We start from the raw sequence: 18,293 nt of genomic DNA, 5'->3' as shown, positions 1-18,293 counted from the left end.
ACTTCTGTGTGGATCCAGAAGATGTGGGCGGGGTTCTTAATGAGTTTTTTGTCTCTGCCTTCACAAAGGAGAGGGATGATGCAGACATTGTAGTAAAAGAAGAGGAGTGTGAAATATTAGATACGATAAGCATAATGAGAGTGGAAGTACTAGAGAGTCTGACATCCTTCAAAATGAATAAATCACCAGGGCCGGATGGTTTGCATCTGAGGTTGTTAAAGGAAGCCAGGGAGTAAATAGTGGATGCGCTGCGGATCATCTTCAAATCCTCACTGGATATGGGGGAGGTGCCGGAGGATTGGAGCTCTGCGAACGTTGTACTATTATTTTAAAAGGATGTGGTAAGTCTGACCTCAGTGGTGGGTAAATTATTCGAATCAATTCTGAGGGACAGGATAAACTACCACTTAGAAAGGCACGGATTAATCAGGGATAGTCAGCATGGATTTGTTAAGGGAAGGTCATGTCTCACTAACTTTATTGAGTTTTTTGAGGAAGTAACAAGGAACATTGATGAGGATAGTGCGGTGGATGTGGTTTACATGGATTTTAGTAAGGCATTTGATAAGGTCCCACATGGCAGTCTGGTCAATAAAATGAAAGCCCATGGGATACAGGGGAATGTGGCAGGTTGGATCCAAAATTGACTCAGTGACAGCAAACAAAGGATAGTCGTCAACGGATGTTTTTGCAAATGGAAAGCGGTTTTTCGTGGCGTTCCACAGGGCTCAGTGTTGGGTCCCTTGCTGTTTGTGGTGTATATTACCACACGGGCAGCACAGTGGCGCAGCGGTTAGCACCGCAGCTTCATAGCTCCAGCGACCCGGGTTCAATTCTGGCTACTGCCTGTGTGGAGCATGCAAGTTCTCCCTGTGTCTGCGTGTGTTTCCTCCGGGTGCTCCAGTTTCCTCCCACATGCCAAAGACTTGCTGGTTGATAGGTTAATTGGCCATTATAAATTATCCCTAGTATCGGTAGGTGGTAGGGAAATATAGGGGCAGGTGGGGATGTGGTAGGAATATGGAATTAGTGTAGGATTAGGATAACATGGATGGTTTGTGGTCGGCACAGACTCGGTGGGCAGAAGGGCCTCTTTCAGTGCTGTATCGCTTCAAAAAAAAATTAATTATTTGGAATTAAATGTGGGAGCTATGATTGGGAAATTTGCTGATGACACAAAAATTGGCCGTGTAATTGATAGTGAGGAGGATAGCTGTAGACTTCAGAATGATTTGAATGGATTAGTTGAGTGGGCAGAAAAATGGCAAATGGAATTCAATCTGGAGAAGTGTGAGGGAATGCATTTGGGGAGGGCAAACAACGCAAGGGAACACTCAATGAACGGGAAGATATTGAGAGGGGTAGAAGAAGTGAGAGACTTTGGAGTGCATGTCCACAGGTCCCTGAAAGTGACAGGACAGGTAGATAGAGTGGTGAAGAAGGCATATGGAATGCTTTCCTTTCTTGGTCGACAAAAGCAGGGATGTAATGCGAGAACTGTTTAAAACGGTGGTTTGGCCATAGCTGGAGTATTGCGTACAGTTCTGGTCATCACATTACAGAAAGGACACAATTGCTGTGGAGAGAGTACAGAGGAGATTTACAAGAATGATACTGTGGGTGGCTCTGAAAAGAACCTTTGGGTATTTGATAAAATCCTGGCAGATTGCCTTGGTTTTGGTGCCCGGAGCGCTGGTTTTCTTGGGCAGCAGAATGCCCTAGATATTAGGCAGCACCCAGCCCTGAGTGATGGTCACCCCTCCCAGCAGTTTGGTGAGCTCCTCGTCATTCTGGACAGCCAGCTGCAGGTGTCTGGGGATGATGCGGGTCTTCTTGTTGTCCCGGGCCGCGTTACCAGCCAACTCGAGGATTTCAGCGGTCAGATACTCGAGCACAGCAGCCAGATAGACCGGGGCTCCGGCACCCACACGCTCAGCATAGTTGCCCTTTCTCAGGAGCCTGTGAACATGGCCCACCGGGAACTGCAGTCCAGCCCGGGAGGAGCGAGACTTGGCCTTGGACCGATCTTTCCCGCCGGTCTTTCCTCTTCCAGACTTTTCTTTTCCAAAAATAGACTTGAGGACATTCCGTGCAGACCACTGCCTGATGGATTGGTGGTCAAAGGTGTTTTTCCACAACAACAGTTCCACGAAGGCACAGTCCAACTGGATGGAGCGTTCCGTGGCAATGTGACCAGATCCATCCTTCGCAACACCGGGGTCAGATAGAACCTCAGCACGTAGTGACACTTGGTGTTTGCATACTGGGGCTCTACGCACAGCTTGATGCAGCCACATACTAAGGCGGCCATCAGGTTGAGGGCGACGTTGAGTACATTTTTACGCCTTTATCCAGAGGTTTGAACATCGTGTCCCTCCAGACCCGGTCCATTTTGCATCTTCAGATAAAGCGGGAAATGGCTCGGGTGATCGCCACAGCACAGGAGTGGGGTATGGGCCAGGCCTGTACCTCTTACAGCAACAAAGTGAGCACCTTGCACCTGATGACCAGTTTCTTACCCATAATAGAGAGTGATCGCTGCTCCCACTTGCTCAGTTTATGTTGTACCCTGGATACTCGCTCCTCCCAGGTTTTGGTGCACGTCCCGGCCCTTACAAACCATATCCCCAGCACCTTCAGGTAGTCTGACCTGACAGTGAAGGGGACAAAGGATCGGTCAGCCCAGTTCCCAAGGAACATGGCCTCGCTCTTGCCATGGTTAACATTGGCTCCCGAATCCAGTTCGAACTGGTCGCAGATGCTCATCAGTCTGTGAATGGACAGCGGATCCGATCAGAATACAGCAACATCATCCATGAACAGGGAGGCTTTGACCTGAGTGACTCCACTGCCTGGGATTGTCACCCCTCTTATGCTCGCATCCTTCCAAATAGACTCAGCAAAGGGTTCGATAGAGCAAACACACAAGGCAGGGGAAAGAGGACAGCCCTGTCTGACTCCAGATTTGATTGGAAACTTTCTGATTCCCACCCAATTTTTTGGACTGTACTACTGATGTTTGTGTAGAGCAGTTTGATCCAATTGCAGATTCCCTCCCCAAACCCCATTTTGGAGAGCATATCCATCATGTATGTGTGCGATATGCTGTCAAAAGCCTTCTCCTGGTCCAGGCTGATGAGGCAGGTGTCCACCTTCCTGACCCATACATAGGTGATCGTATCCCTGAGTAGCATGACACTATCAGAGATCTTCCTGCTGGGTACAGTACAGGTCTGGTCAGGGTGAATCACCAACTCCAGAGCAGAGTTGACTCGACTGGCGATGACTTTGGACAGAACCTTGTAGTCTACATTAAGCAGTGAGATGGGCCACCAATTTCTGATTTCTGCCCTCTCCCCCTTCTGCTTGTAGATGAGGGTGATGATGCCTTTCCTCATGGATTCTGACATGCTGCCGGCCAGGAGCGTACTCTCGTACACTTCCAGCAGGTCTGGGCTGACCCAGTACCACAGGGCCGAATACAACGCAACTGGTAAGCCGTCGCTTCCGGGAGTTTTCTTCGTCTCAAAAGACTTGATGGCCTTTGTCAGCTTGTCCAGAGTTAGCGGTTTGTCCAGATTCTCCTGCATGCTGTCATCTAAGACCTCTGTGATGGATGACAGGAAGGACTGGGAGGACGTGCTGTCCATAGACTTCACGTCTTACAGCCCAGCATTCAAGGATTTGCTAATCCTTAGTATGTCAGACTGCGAAGTTGTGACCGAGCCATCCTCTTCCTTCAAGCTGCTGATCACAGAGCTCTCTCTGTGTACCTTTTGGAAGAAGAAACGCGAGCACGTCTCATCCTGCTCAATGGAGCAGACTCTGGACCGGAGGATGATCTTGGAGGCCTCCGTGGCAAAGAGTGAGGCCTGCTGGCTCTTCACCTCTTGGAAGTCCTCCTTGACCTCAACCCCCATCGACTGCAGCCAGAGCAGATTTTGCATTCTTTTCTGGGGTGTGGACATTTCCCTCTGTCTCTCTCACCCTCTGAACACCTTTGGACATAAAGAACCTCTTGATGTTCTCCTTGATCACTTCCCACCAGTTCACCGGATACTCAAAGAGGGTCTCACTGTTCTCCAACTTTTTCAATCTCTTTTGAGTTCATCAATGTTCTCTGGGGTTAGCAGTGTAGCATTGAGCTTCCATGTCCCCCTGCCAACCCGCTGGTCATCCTGTAAGTGACAGTCAACCAGTAAGAGGCAGTGGTCGGAGAAGAACACCGGCTTGACGTCGGTGGATCTGACCGTGAAAGCAGGGGACACATACAGGAAGTCAATCCTGGAACGGGCAGACCTGTCCGATCTTGACCAGGTGTATCTACGCTGCTCTCTGTCTGCAGGTTTGCTGAAGACATTGTGCTGTTTGGCATTTTATACTGTTTCCTTTAAGAATCTGGGCGGAGCGTCCAGTTTTCTGTCGTCACTGCCAGATCGTCCAGCTGCATCAATGATGCAGTTGAAGTCACCTCCAAGAATGATCGGCCTGGATGTCGCCAGCAGCAGTGTGAGTTGCTGGAGGATGGTCAGCCACTCGCTGTATTGGACCGGGGCATATACGTTGCTGAACTGGAGCGGAGCATTGTTGTACATTACATCTGCTACGAGAAGGCGACCGCCCACCAGCATCTTAACTTCAGAGATGGTTAAGTTGCCTTCCCGCAGCAGAATCCCCAGGCCGGAGGAACAGGAACCATTTCCTCTGGACCAGATCGATGACCCATGGGATCACCATCGTGACCATTGCCTGTAAGTGCTGCGGTGCAGGATTCCACACTCCTGACGAAACAGTACGCCAGCTTTGACCTTTGCGAAGTCATCCAAGGTTGAAACACATCACGTGGTGGATTTAACACAATGCATGTTAATCGAAGCAATCTTTATATCCACTATAAAGTTGGGTGTTGCTGACCACACCAGGTGTCCTTGCTAGTCCCGGTCCTTGAGTATGTTCCTGCATACCCATAGTGTACGCAAGCAGTTTCACATTCGTTGAGCCCAGAAACCCCTCATGGTTATTCATGAGGGTTTTGTTCCACTGGGGTGACATCGGCGGGTGGGGGGGCGGGTCTTGTAGGCAGCAAGGCTTGGGTTGTCCTCCATTGTTGGTGTCTTTCCCCTCGGTCCCTCCTCGAAGACATGACTGTTCCTGACTTCCCGGAGCTGGGGCTGGAGTGCGCAGGATACTTCGCTGCTCTCGGTCTCCCGGAGCTGGGGTGCACTGAGCATCTCCTTGGGTTCCATGCTTTTGGTTTGGGGTGCGCTGGGCGTGTCACAGCTTCCAGTGCCCCGGAGCTGGGGGGCTTTATCTTCCAGCTCCTTTGAGTTCTGCTGCTTCTTTTGGAGGTGCCATCGTTCCGGCCCTTCCTCGTCCAGTGAGGAGGAGCTGCTGTAGTCTGTCTCAGACGGTAGCCTCCTCTTGCCACTGGTTGGGTGTTGACCTGTTCTTTTTTTGGAGGTTTTTTCTTTGTGGTCTTCCTTTGTACCACCTGCCACTGACCTGTTTGTCCATCTGCTGCCTCCTCCTCCATTAATTCTGTCTGTGGAGGAGGAGTTTCCAGGCACGGAGTAGGTGTTGGGTCACTGGTTGCAGCTGCCTCCCCTTTCTTCTCTTTCTCAGATAGACTTTCATCGCTGTGGGGAGGATTGCTTGTTTCCCTCCCGGCACCAGACATGTTCACCGTTCCTTAACCCGGTCTTTCCTTGATCCTTGCTGCCTGAGCATAACTGAGGCAGCGTTTGGGCAGGTTTTGTAGAGGTGGCCTGCCCCACCTCACAGGTTGCAGTACTTACAATGATTACAGTCCTTGGTCTGATGGCCTTCCTTCTTGCAGTTCTTGCAGACGACTGTGCTGCAGTTAGCTGCCACGTGACCAGATTTGCCGCAGGTACGACAAACTCTGGGCTGCTCCGCATCGACCATGAAGCTTCGACTTCCCCCGAAAGCGAAGCTGGAGGGAGGATGGATGATGGCTCCGTTGGCATCGACCTTCAAGGTGACCTTGACCTGCCACGAGCTGGCCAAATCCAAATGGGTCCTTGACATCAGTGCTGCCGCCGGCCACCTCGACATACCTGGTGAGGAAGGTGAGTACATCCACGACAGGAACATGGGGGTTGTAGAGGTGGCTTCTCACCACCCGGTCACGTTGCGATGGCAGTGTGAAGAGCGGCTCCACTGTGAGGATTGACAGCGGCGCCTGGTTTCCCTTCTCCTTGAACACCTTCAGGAACTTGCTGCATCCGCCATGTTCTTGGACGTCACGTCAAAATATCCACTGCTGGGGAAGTCCTGCAGGCAGAAGATGTTTACAGCTTGGAATCCACAGCAATCAATAAGGATTTTCTTAATGAAGAAGGTACGATCAACCAGTGCATCTCCATCATTATCCTTCACTACCACCCGAACGATGTTACACACTCCCTGGCCTGAAGTTACAGAATTGGTTACAGCCATTTTACTCAAAAACCTACCTGAGACAGGATCATGGTCTCTCCCCTGCTCCTCTTCCAGACATTTCCACAATCTCACAAATACTTTCACAAAGAGTGAGGAATTCCTCCCGCACTTCCCAGCTTTACCTTCTGGAGGAATGCAGTCCGGCTACTTCTGATTGGTTACTGTCTTCTGAGTCCCATTGGCTGGTTCATGTCACCAATCAGGGAGCTGCTATTTCGCCGATCATCAAAGGGCAATGAGAAAATTGAGCGGAGATTGACAGTGGCAAATTGTCAGAGCTGAAATCCATTCACAAATTTGAAAAGCCCGCAAAAATATTTGTGAAACAAGGAACAGCTGAAATATAATAAATAATATCGTCTAAAGAGTAAAATGTATTTCACTCTCTCCTTATATTGTGTTTCTCCTCATTGTCCGTCACAGATACCAGACTTACTTTCCTTCCAGGGGCGGAGCGGAGAGGAGTGGACCTGTGGGGAGAACGCCAAGAGCAGAACCAATAAATTGAGCCCAAGGATCGCGGCCCAGTCACTCACCTTCCGGGAGAGGACTGGACCTGTGGGGAGAACACCGAGAGTGGAGCCGATAAATTGAGCCTGACAATCGCGGCCTAGTCACTCACCTTCCAGGTGAGAAGCGGAGAGCAGTCCAGGCACGCCGGAGTTTGAAAACAAAGGAGCTGTGATGTCACAGGAAGGCTGCAAGGTGATTGGTTGGTGAGTATCTGCTGTTCGGGAGTTACTCTAAATAGCTGGGTAAGTAACTAAAAGTAAAGGGAAAGGTCTACAGTTTTTTCAATAAAGGAGGTCGTGTTTTTTGGGGGAGAATCAAGGTCCCTAGTGTAAATAATTTAATTTTTGGGTAATTTAAGGGGATAAATTAAGGGTAAGTTATGGCAGGGCAGCTCAGCAATGTGGAGTGATCCTCCTGTGCAATGTGGGAAGTCAGGGACACTTCAAGTATCCAGGACGAACACGTGTGCAGGAAGTGTCTCCAGCTGCAGCTACTCGAAATCCACGTTTCGGATCTGGAGCGGCGGCTGGAGATACTGTGGAGCATCCGCGAGGCTGAGATCATCATGGATAGCACGTATAGGGAGGTGGTCACATCGCAGGTAAAGACTGCTCAGGTAGAAAGGGAATGGGTCACCACCAGGCAGAGTAGAAGAACTAGGCAGGCAGTGAAGGAGTCCCCTGGATCCATCTCCCTTTCTAACAGATTTTCCACTTTGAATACTATTGGGGGAGATAGCTTCTCAGGGGAATGCAGCAAGAACCAAGTCTGTGGCACCACAGGTGGATCTGCTGCACAGGAGGGGAGGAAAAGGAGTAGAAGAGCTATAGTGATAGGGGATTCTATCGTAAGAGGTACAGATAGGCATTTCTGTGGCTGCAAACGTGACTCCAGGATGGTATGTTGCCTCCCTGGTGCATGGGTCAAGGATGTCACAGAGTGGCTGCAGGACAAGGGGGAGGGTGAACAGTCAGAGGTCATGGTACACATTGGCACCAATGACATAGGTAGAAAGAGGGATGAGGTCCTGCAACCAGAATTTAGGGAGCTAGATAGCAGATTAAAAAGCAGGACCTCAAATGTTGTAATCTCTGGATTACTCCCAATGCCACATGCTAATGAGTATAGGAATAAGAGGGTAGAGCAGATGAATGCATGGCTGAGGATATGGTGCAGGAGGGAGGGCCTTAATTTACTCGACCACTGGGTCTGTTTCTGGCAAAGGTGGGAACTATGCAAGTTGGATGGGTTGCACCTGAACTGGAACGGGACCAACATACTTGCTGAGAGGTTTGCCAGTGCTGTTTTGGGGGGTAGCGGGGGTTTAAATTAATTTGGCAGGGGTGTCGGATACAGAGTGGAGGTACAGTAGGGGGTTAAACATAGTCAAATTTAAAAGAGAAACTGAGTCAGTCTGGAAGGCAGAGCAAATATAGACCTGTTACGGCACAAGTGAAAAATGCAAGGCTGGATTGCATCTATTTTAATGCAAGGAGTCTTACTAATAAGGCAGATGAATTGAGGGCGATGATTAGCACATGGGATTATGATCTTATTCCTATCACAGAGACATGGTTGAGGGAGGGGCTGGACTGGCAGCTCAGTATTCCAGGGTACAGAATCTACAGGCAAGACAGGTGAGGGAGTAAAAGAGGAGGTGGCATTGCACTGTTGATCAAGGAGTCAATTACTGCAGTAAGGAAGGATGATATCTTAGAAATTCCTCAAATGAGGCCATATGGGTAGAACTTAAAAACAAAAAGGGGACAATCACTTGGCTGGGAGTGTACTACAGGCCTCTAAACAGACAGGAAGAGATAGAGGAGAAAATATGTAGGCAAATCTCAGAGAGGTGGAAGAATCTTCTTCTTCTTTGGCCTCCTTGTCTCGAGAGACAATGGGTAAGCACCTGGAGGTGGTCAGTGGTTTGTGAAGCAGCACCTGGAGTGGCTATAAAGGCCAATTCTGGAGTGATAGACTCTTCCACAGGTGCTGCAGATAAAATTGGTTGTCAGGGCTGTTACACAGTTGGCTCTCCCCTTGCGCTTCTGTCTTTTTTCCTGCCAACTGCGAAGTCTCTTCGACTCGCCACATTTTAGCCCCACCTTTATGGCTGCCCGCTAGCTCTGGCGATCACTGGCAACTGACTCCCATGACTTGTGATCAATGTCACAGGACTTCATATCGCGTTTGCAGACGTCTTTTAAGCGGAGACATGGACAGCTGGTGGGTCTGATACCAGTGATGAGCTCGCTGTGCAATGTGTCCTTGGGGATCCTGCCATCTTCCATGTGGCTCACATGGCCAAGCCATCTCAAGTGCCACTGGCTCACTAGGGTGTATATGCTGGGGATGTGTTGGAGATACGGTCCTGCCACCTGATGCCAAGGATTCTCCGGAGGCTGCGAAGATGGAATGAATTGAGACGTCGCTCTTGGCTGACATACGTTGTCCAGGCCTCGCTGCCATAGAGCAAGGTATTGAGGACACAGGCTTGATACATTCGGACTTTTGTGTTCCGTGTCAGTGCGCCATTTTCCCACACTCTCTTGGCCAGTCTGGACATAGCAGTGGAAGCCTTTCCCATGCACTTGTTGATTTCTGCATCGAGAGACAGGTTACTGGTGATAGTTGAGCCGAGGTAGGTGAACTCTTGAACCACTTCCAGAGCGTGGTCGCCGATATTGATGGATGGAGCATTTCTGACGTCCTGTCCCATGATGTTCTTTTTCGTGAGGCTGATGGTTGGGCCATATTCGTTGCAGGCAGCCGCAAACCTGTCGATGAGACTCTGCAGCCACTCTTCAGTGTGAGATATTAATGCAGCATCGTCAGCAAAGAGGAGTTCCCTGATGAGGACTTTCCATACTTTGGTCTTCGCTCTTAGACGGGCAACCTGCCACCTGATCTTGTGTGGAGGAAAATTCCTTCTTCTGAAGGGTTGAACGCATGTGAGAGCAGCAGGGAGAAGAAGATCCCAAACAATGTAGGTGCGAGAACACAGCCCTGTTTCATGCCACTCAGGATAGGAAAGGGGTCTGATGAGGTGCCGTTATGCTAAATTGTGCCTTTCATATTGTCATGGAATGAGGTGATGATACTTAGCAGCTTTGGTGGACATCCAATCATTTCTAGTAGTCTGAAGAGATCACGTCTGCTGACGAGGTCAAAGGCTTTGGTGAGATCTATGAAAGCAACGTAGAGGGGCATCTGTTGTTCACGGCATTTCTCCAGTAGCTGGTAAAGGGAGAACAGCATGTCAATGTTGGATCTCTCTGCTCGAAAGCTACACTGTGCTTCAGGGTAGACACGCTCAGCCAGCTTCTGGAGCCTGTTTAAAGCGACTCGAGTGAAGACTTTCCCCACTATCCTGAACAGGGAGATTCCACGGTAATTGTTGCAGTCACCACGGTCACCCTTGTTCTTATAGAGGGTGATGATATTGCCATCGCGCATGTCCTGTGGTACTGCTCCCTCGTCCCAGCACAGGCAAAGCAGTTCGTAGAGTGCTGGAAGTATAGCAGGCTTGGTACTCTTGATTATTTCAGGGTAATGCTGTGCTTCCCAGGTGCTTTTCTGCTGGCTAGAGAATGAATGGCATCACTGAGTTCCTATTTTGTTGGCTGTACGTCCAGCTCATCCATGACTGGCAGAGACTGGGCTGCATTGAGGGCGGTCTCAGTGACAACATTTTCCCTGGAGTACAGTTCTCGGTAGTGCTCCACCCAGCAGTCCATTTACTTCCATTGGTCAGTGATTGTGTCCCCTGATTTAGATTTGAGGGGGGCGATCTTCTTGATGTTTGGCCCAAAAGCTCTCTTAATGCCATCATACATTCCTCGGATGCTTCCGGTGTCAGAGGCCAGCTGCATATGACTGTATAGGTGTTGCCAGTAGTCATTTGCACAGTGCCTGGCTGTTCTTTGTGCAGCGCTTCTGGCTGCTTTAAGAGCTACGGATGTCAACTCGCTGGGGGCTTTCTTGTAGTTCAACAGTGCAATGCGCTTAGCGGCTATGACAGGTTCCAGCTCTTCAAAGTGTGATTGAAACCAGTCTGCATTCTGCTTCACACGTTTGCCATAGGTGATCATAGCTGAGTCATAGATGGCAACTCTGATGTGGGCCCACTTGGTCTCTGCATCCCCTGTCGGAGTGTTTTGAAGGACTTTATCAAGTGAATTTAGAAACTTACGTAACAGCTGTGGATAAGAAATTCTGCTAGTGTTGATGCGCGGGCGGCCCTTCCGCTTGGAGTGATGCAGCTTCTTTGGTTTGAGTCTAACCTTGCTGCATACCACACACTGCACACCACACACATCCTTGTCCACTCAACACAGTATTGGACTAGCAGTAAAGTAAGCTTGTCTGCAGCTTGCTGTGAAATGGCATGAGACTGACATCTCTTGGTGTGAAGTAGAACTGCAAGAGGGAAATTGATTGATTATAAAAAGCTCGGTGGGAATGTAAGCTGTGAGGGGGATACAAAGGGCCGGATTTTATTTGGTTCACTCCCCCCGAGATTCCGGCCCTGCTCCAATTCTGGTCTTTTGAGCATCGCTGATTTTTATCGCTCCACCGCTGGCAGCTGTGCCATCAGCTGTCCAGGCCCGAAGCCTGAGATTTCCCTCCCTGAACTCTCCGCCTCTCGACCTCTCTTCCCTCCTTTAAAACACTCATGGAAGCCTACTTCTGTGACCAAGCTTTTGGTCATCTGCTCTAATACGGTCTTGTGTGGCCTGGGGTCCAATTTTTCTTTCCGACACTCCTGTGAAGTGCCATGGGACGCTGTATTACGTTAAAGGTGCTCTACAAATTTACACACAAGTTGTTGTTGTTTTTGGTCTGGAATGTATTGCCTGAGAGGATGGTGGAAGGAGACTCAATCGTAAGGTTGAAAAGGGAATTTCGATAAATAGTTGAAAGGAAATGAAAGAGCTGCCACAGGCACGATGGGCCGCCCTGGTTGTAGATGTCGTCGTCATCCTTCCTTCCATGTGAGATGATGGACTTGCAGCAAATCCATTGGTGATGGGATAGTTTCCCATGGTGCACTTTGTCCGATAGCTGAAGAGGTCAATCTGTGAGAGGCAGGTTCTTCCACAAGTGCCACATATGAGGTGGGATTATCAGGTGTCGCTGTTTTCCATGTTGGCACCTGCTGTCAAGTTGCTGTCGTCACTGATTGTCATGGTGACGCACACACCAGTCCAGGGGTAATATCACCATTTCCCTCTGTTGTTGGCCAGTGTCTCCCATGTGTGAAAATCGATGTTTCGGGCCTTCATGTCCTGCTTGCAGGCATCCTTGAAGTGGGGCTTTGGGCATCCAACTGGTCTTCTGTCTCCGGCGACCTCCCCTTGGGAATGTGTCATCTTCCATCCTGCGAATGTGCCTGAGCCAGCAAAGTCACCTCTGCTTGACGAGTGTGAGCATACTCGGGAGATTTGCTTTTGAAAGCATTGTTACATTTGTGATTTTGTCCAGTGTTTATTTGCGCAGTGTCTCACTGTCTTTTGCACAACTGCCTTGGCTAATTTCAAGTCATATAATGTTCTGGCTGCTGGTTTCATGTTGTGCGTCAGGTCGGTTCTGCTTTTTGCTTCAATAACAGATGTCATCTCTGCTGAGTAGGTGGGGAAGAGACAGTTGCCCACCTCCTTCTGGAATGTGTCTTTGCAAAGCAGGTGTGGAAAGAGATGCAGCGGTTTTTGTTGAGGTTCATCCCAAGCAGCTCTGTAACACAGGAGTCTGTGCTCTACGGGCTGTTCCCAGGGACGCACACTGAGACAAACATCAACTGCTGCTGGAGGACCATCAGTTCGGTGAAAGACACTCTTTGGTCTGCCCTACACTTGCTGGTCTTCCAGCGCAAAAAGTTGTCCACGACCGAGTGTTGCAGACTGGCACATTCCAAGGTCCAGGACTACGTGCTGAGGGACACACTAAAGCTTGGGGTAGCCGCTGCAAAGGCTCAATGGGGAAAGACCATTGTGTAAGTTCCTCCCGACAGAGTGAACTAAGGAACTGGACCCATGGGAAACCCCTCAGGCTGTATACACCAAATATGGTTTTGCTGTAAAATGTACATGGCAGGTATAATGGAATGGAAGGGTTGTGAGGCAACTCACTCCTGTGTTGAAGAAAACTGATTTATTTCACACTTTTTGAAATCTCATAGAGTCATGGAGAGATACAGCACTAAAACAGGCCCTTTGGCCCACCGAGTATGAGCTGACCACCAACCACCCATTTACACTAATCCTACATTAATCCCATATTCCCTACCACATCCCCACCTTCCCTCAATTCTGCGACCAGCTACCTACACTCGGGGCAATGTACAATGGCCAATTTACCTTTCAACCTGCAAGTCTTTGGCTGTGGGAGGAAACCAGAGCACCCGGCGGAAACCCACGAGGTCACAGGGAGAACTTGCAAACTCCACACAGGCAGTACCCAGAACTGAACCCGGGTCGCTGGAGCTGTGAGGCTGCAGTGTTTTTTTCCAGATTTTTATGAATAAAGTATATTTTGGAAAAACAAAATTCTTAATGAAGTAGGCGCAGTCGATGGGTGCACCTCCTTCACTATCTTTCACCGCCACCCAAACGGTGTTACGCACCCCCTGGCCTGGATCTCTGGTGTTGGTTGCAGCCATTTTTACTTGACGTTTTCCTGGGACAAGTACTAAATCCTCAACTGACAGGGAAACCACCACCACGGTAGATCTTTAATCCCAAAGGGCGGAATGCCCTAAATACGGTGCTGAAACCACCTCCCACCCCCAAAAAAACACAAAAACAGCACCTGCATTATCAAACGCCACTGATCACGGTCTCTCCCCTGCCAGCTAAGTCCAAGCATTGAGGTGGAGAAGTGCGTACTTGGAGCTGCGAAGAAACGATCAGGAGTGTTCATAGCAAAAAATATTTGGGAGCAGAAACACTGTCCAGCAACAGCGAGTAAATTCTATTTTTGATTCATATAATCAGGGGTGAGTGCAAAAGCAGACCCCCAACTATCACAAATTCTGCAGTTGAGTATCCCACATTTGAAGACATCGCAGGCATCAGCAAACCCACAGTACAATAGGTTAGCCTCATCCTGGGAGAACTTTTTTCTTTATTTCCAAAATATACTTTATTCATAAAAATCTGTAAAAATTACATTCCCAAACAGTTTAAAACAGCATCAAGTCAAAAAATACAAACAGTGCAAAGGTGATCAGTTTCCTTCTATACAATCATGAGTTGCCTCACAACTCTTCCATTTCATTGTCATTTTACATTTACAGCACACAGAATTTTCCCGATACAGTTCGAGGGGTTTCCCATGGATCCAGCCCCTCAGTTCAGCTTGGTGGGGGGACCTTACACTGTGGCCTTTCCCCATTGAGCCTTTGCTGCGGCTGCCCCAAGCTTAAGTGCATCCCTCAGCACGTCAGCACGTAGTCCTGGAACTTGAAACGTGCCAGTCTGCAACATTCCGTCACAGACAACTCTTTGCACTGGAAGACCAGCAAGTTTCTGGCAAACCAAAAGGCATCTCCCGCTGAATTGATAGTCCTCCAAGCAGTTGATGTTTGTATCAGTGTGCGTCCCTGGGAACAGTCTATCGAGCACAGACTCCTGTGTTATCAAGCTGCTTGGAATAAACCATGACAAAAACCACTGTATTGCTTTGAACTTTTTTTTTTATTTCCAAAAATATACTTTGTTCATAAAAATCTGCAAAAATTACATTGCCAAACAGTTTCAAACAGCACCAAAAAATACAAACATTGCAAGGGAGATCAGTTTCCTTCCATACTATCATGAGTTTCTTCACAACCCTTCCATTTCACTATTGTTATGCCAATTACAGTTTCACATTTACAGCAAAAGAAAATATCAACAAAACAGTTCAACGGGTTTCCCATGGATCCTGCCCCTCAATTCAGCTTGGTGGGAGGAACCTTAATTTTTTTTATTTCCAAAATATACTTTATTCATAAAAATCTGTAAAAATTACATTGCCAAACAGTTTCCAAACAGCACCAAAAAATACAAACATTGCAAGGGAGATCAGTTTCCTTCAATACTGTCATGAGTTTCTTCCCAACCCTTCTGTTTCACAATTGTCATGTCAATTACAGCTTTACATTGACAGCAATTGAGAATATTAACGATACAGTTCGAGGGGTTTCCCATTGATCCAGCCCATCGGTCCAGCTTGGTGGGGGAACCTTACACTGTGGTCTTTCCACATTGAGCCTTTGCTGCGGCTGCCCCAAGCTTCAGTGCGTCCCTCAGCACGTAGTCCTGGAACTTGGAATGTGCCAGTCTGCAACATTCGGTGGTGGACAACTCTTTGCACTGGAAGACCAGCAAGTTTCGGGCAGACCAAAGGGCGTCTTTCACCGAATTGATAGTCCTCCCGCAGCAGTTGATGTTTGTCTCGGTGTGCGTCCCTGGGAACAGCCCGTAGAGCACAGACTCCTGTGTTACAGAGCTGCTTGGGATGAACCTTGACAAAAACCACTGCATCTCTTTCCACACCTGCTTTGCAAAGGCACATTCCAGGAGGAGGTGGGCGACCGTCTCTTCCCCATCACAGCCAACGCGGGGGCATTGTGCGGAGGGGCGAGACTTCGGGTGTGCATGAAGGATCTGACGGGGAGGGCCCTTCTCACCACCAGCCAAGCTACGTCTTGGTGCTTGTTTGAAAGTTCTGGTGATGAGGCATTCCACCAAATGACTTTGACGGTCTGCTCGGGGAACCATCCGACATGATCCACCGTTTCCTTTTCCCGTAGGGCCTTGAGGACATTCCGTGCAGACCACTGCCTGATGGATCGGTGGTCAAAAGTGTTTTCCCGCAGAAACTGCTCCACGAAGGATAGGTGGTACGGCACCGCCCAACTGCATGGAGCGTTCCGCGGCAATGTGACCAGGCCCATCCTTCGCAACACCGGGGACAGATAGAACCTCAGCACGTAGTGACACTTGGAGTTTGCGTACTGGGGATCTACACACAGCTTGATGCAGCCGCACACGAAGGCGGTCATCAGGATGAGGGCCACGTTGGGTACATTTTTCCCGCCCTTGTCCAGAGATTTGAACATCGTGTCCCTCCGGACCCGGTCCATTTCCCTGCTGCTGGAGGACCATCAATTTGGTGATAGACACTCTTTGGTCTGCACGAAGTCTGCTGGTCTTGCAGCTCAAAAAGTTGTCCACGACCGAGTTTTGCAGACTGGCACATTCCAAGGTCCAGGACTACATGCTGAGGGACGCACTTTTATTAAGGTTGTTAAGATAAAGGTTATTTCTCTTCAAAGGTGATCAGATGGCGAGAGAGAGACAGAGGGAAATGTCCCGACTCCAGAAAAGAATGCAAAATCTGCTCTGGCTGCAGTCGATGGGAGTCGAGGTCAAGGAGGACTTCCAAGAGGTGAAGAACCAGCAGGCCTCGCTCTTTGCCACGGAGGCCTCCAAGATCATCTTCCGGTCCAGAGTCCTCTCCATTGAGCAGGATGAGACGTGCTCACGTTTCTTCTTCCAAAATGTACACAGAGAGAGCTCTGTTATCAGCAGCTTGAAGGAACAGGATGGCTCAGTAACGTCTTTGCAATCCAACATAGCGGCACAGTGGCGCAGTGGTTAGCACCACAGCCTCACAGCTCCAGTGACCCGGGTTCAATTCTGGAGACTGCCTGTGTGGAGTTTGCAAGTTCTCCCTGTGTCTGCGTGGGTTTTCTCCGGGTGCTCCGGTTTCCTGCCAAAAGACTTGCTGGTTGGTAGATAAATTGGCCATTATAAATTGCCCCTAGTATAGGTAGGTGGCAGGGAAATATATGAACAGGTGAGGATATGGTAGGAATATGGGATTAATATAAATGGGTGGTTGATGGTCGGCACAGACTCGGTGGGCCGAAGGGCCTGTTTCAGTGCTGTATCTCGAAAAAAATATTAAGGATCAGCAAATCCTTTAATGCTGGGCTGTGAGACGCGAAGCCCACAGACAGCACGGCTTCCCAGTTCTTCCTGTCATCTATCACAGAGGTCTTGGTTGACAGCAGGAGGGAGAGACTGGACAAGCCGCTAACTCTGGACGAGCTGACAAAGGCCATCAGGTCCATCGAGACGAGTACATCTCCCGGAAGCGACGGCTTACCGGTCGAGTTGTACTCGGCCCTGTGGGACTGGGTCGGCCCAGACCTGCTGGAAGTATACGAGAGTATGCTCCTGGCCGGCAGCATGTCAGAATCCATGAGGAAAGGCGTCATCACCCTCATCCACAAGCGGAAGGGGGTGAGGGCGGAAATCAGAAATTGGCGGCCCATCTCACTGCTTAATGCAGATTACAAGATTCTGTCCAAAGTCATCGCCAGTCGAGTCAAGTCTGCTCTGGAGCAGGTGATTCACCCTGACCAGGCCTGCACTGTACGCAGCAGGAAGCTCTCTGATAGTCTCACACTACTCAGGGATATGGACATCTGCCTCATCAGCTTGGACCAGGAGAAGATTTTTGACGGGATATTGCACACATTCATGATGGACGTGCTCTCCAAAATGGGGTTTGGGGAGGGAATCTGCAATTGGTTCAAACTGCTTTACACAAACATCAGTAGTGCAGTCTCAATCAATGGGTGGAAATCATAAAGTTTCCTGATCCAATCTGGAGTCAGACAGGGCTGTCCTCTCTCTCCTGTCTTGTCTGATTGCTGTATCGAACCTTTTGCAGAGTCCATTAGGAAGGATGCAGGCATAAGAGGGGTGACAATCCCAGTCAGTGGACGCACTGAGGTAAAAGCCTCCCTGTACATGGACAATGTTGCTGTCTTCTGCTCGGATCCACCATCCCCTCGCAGACAGATGAGCATCTGCGACCAGTTCGAACCAAAGTCAACTATGGCAAGAGTGAGGCCATGTTCTTTGGGAACCGGGCCGACCGATCCTTTGTCCCCTTCACCATCAGGTCAGACTACCTGAAGGTGCTGGGGATACGGTTCGGAAGGGCCGGGGCCTGCTCCAAAACCTGGAAGGAGCGAGTGACCAGGGTGCACAATAAACTGAGTGTGTGCGAGCAGCGATCTCTCTCCATTGTGGGTAAGAAAATGGTCATCAGGTGCGAGGCAGTCTCGTTGTTGCTGTACGTGGCGCAGGTCTGGCCCATACCCCACTCCTGCACTGTGGCAGTCACCCGAGCCATTTTCCGCTTTATCTGGAGATCTAAAATGGACCAGGGCGGGAGGGACACGATGTTCAAACCTCTGGACAAGGGCGGGAAAAATGTACCCAACGTCGCCCGCATCCTGATGACCACCTTCGTGTGCA

This window comes from Heterodontus francisci, unplaced genomic scaffold (genome assembly GCF_036365525.1).
Source record: "Heterodontus francisci isolate sHetFra1 unplaced genomic scaffold, sHetFra1.hap1 HAP1_SCAFFOLD_51_2, whole genome shotgun sequence".
Lineage (NCBI taxonomy): Eukaryota > Metazoa > Chordata > Chondrichthyes > Heterodontiformes > Heterodontidae > Heterodontus > Heterodontus francisci.
Note: the sequence above shows the minus strand (reverse complement) of the source record.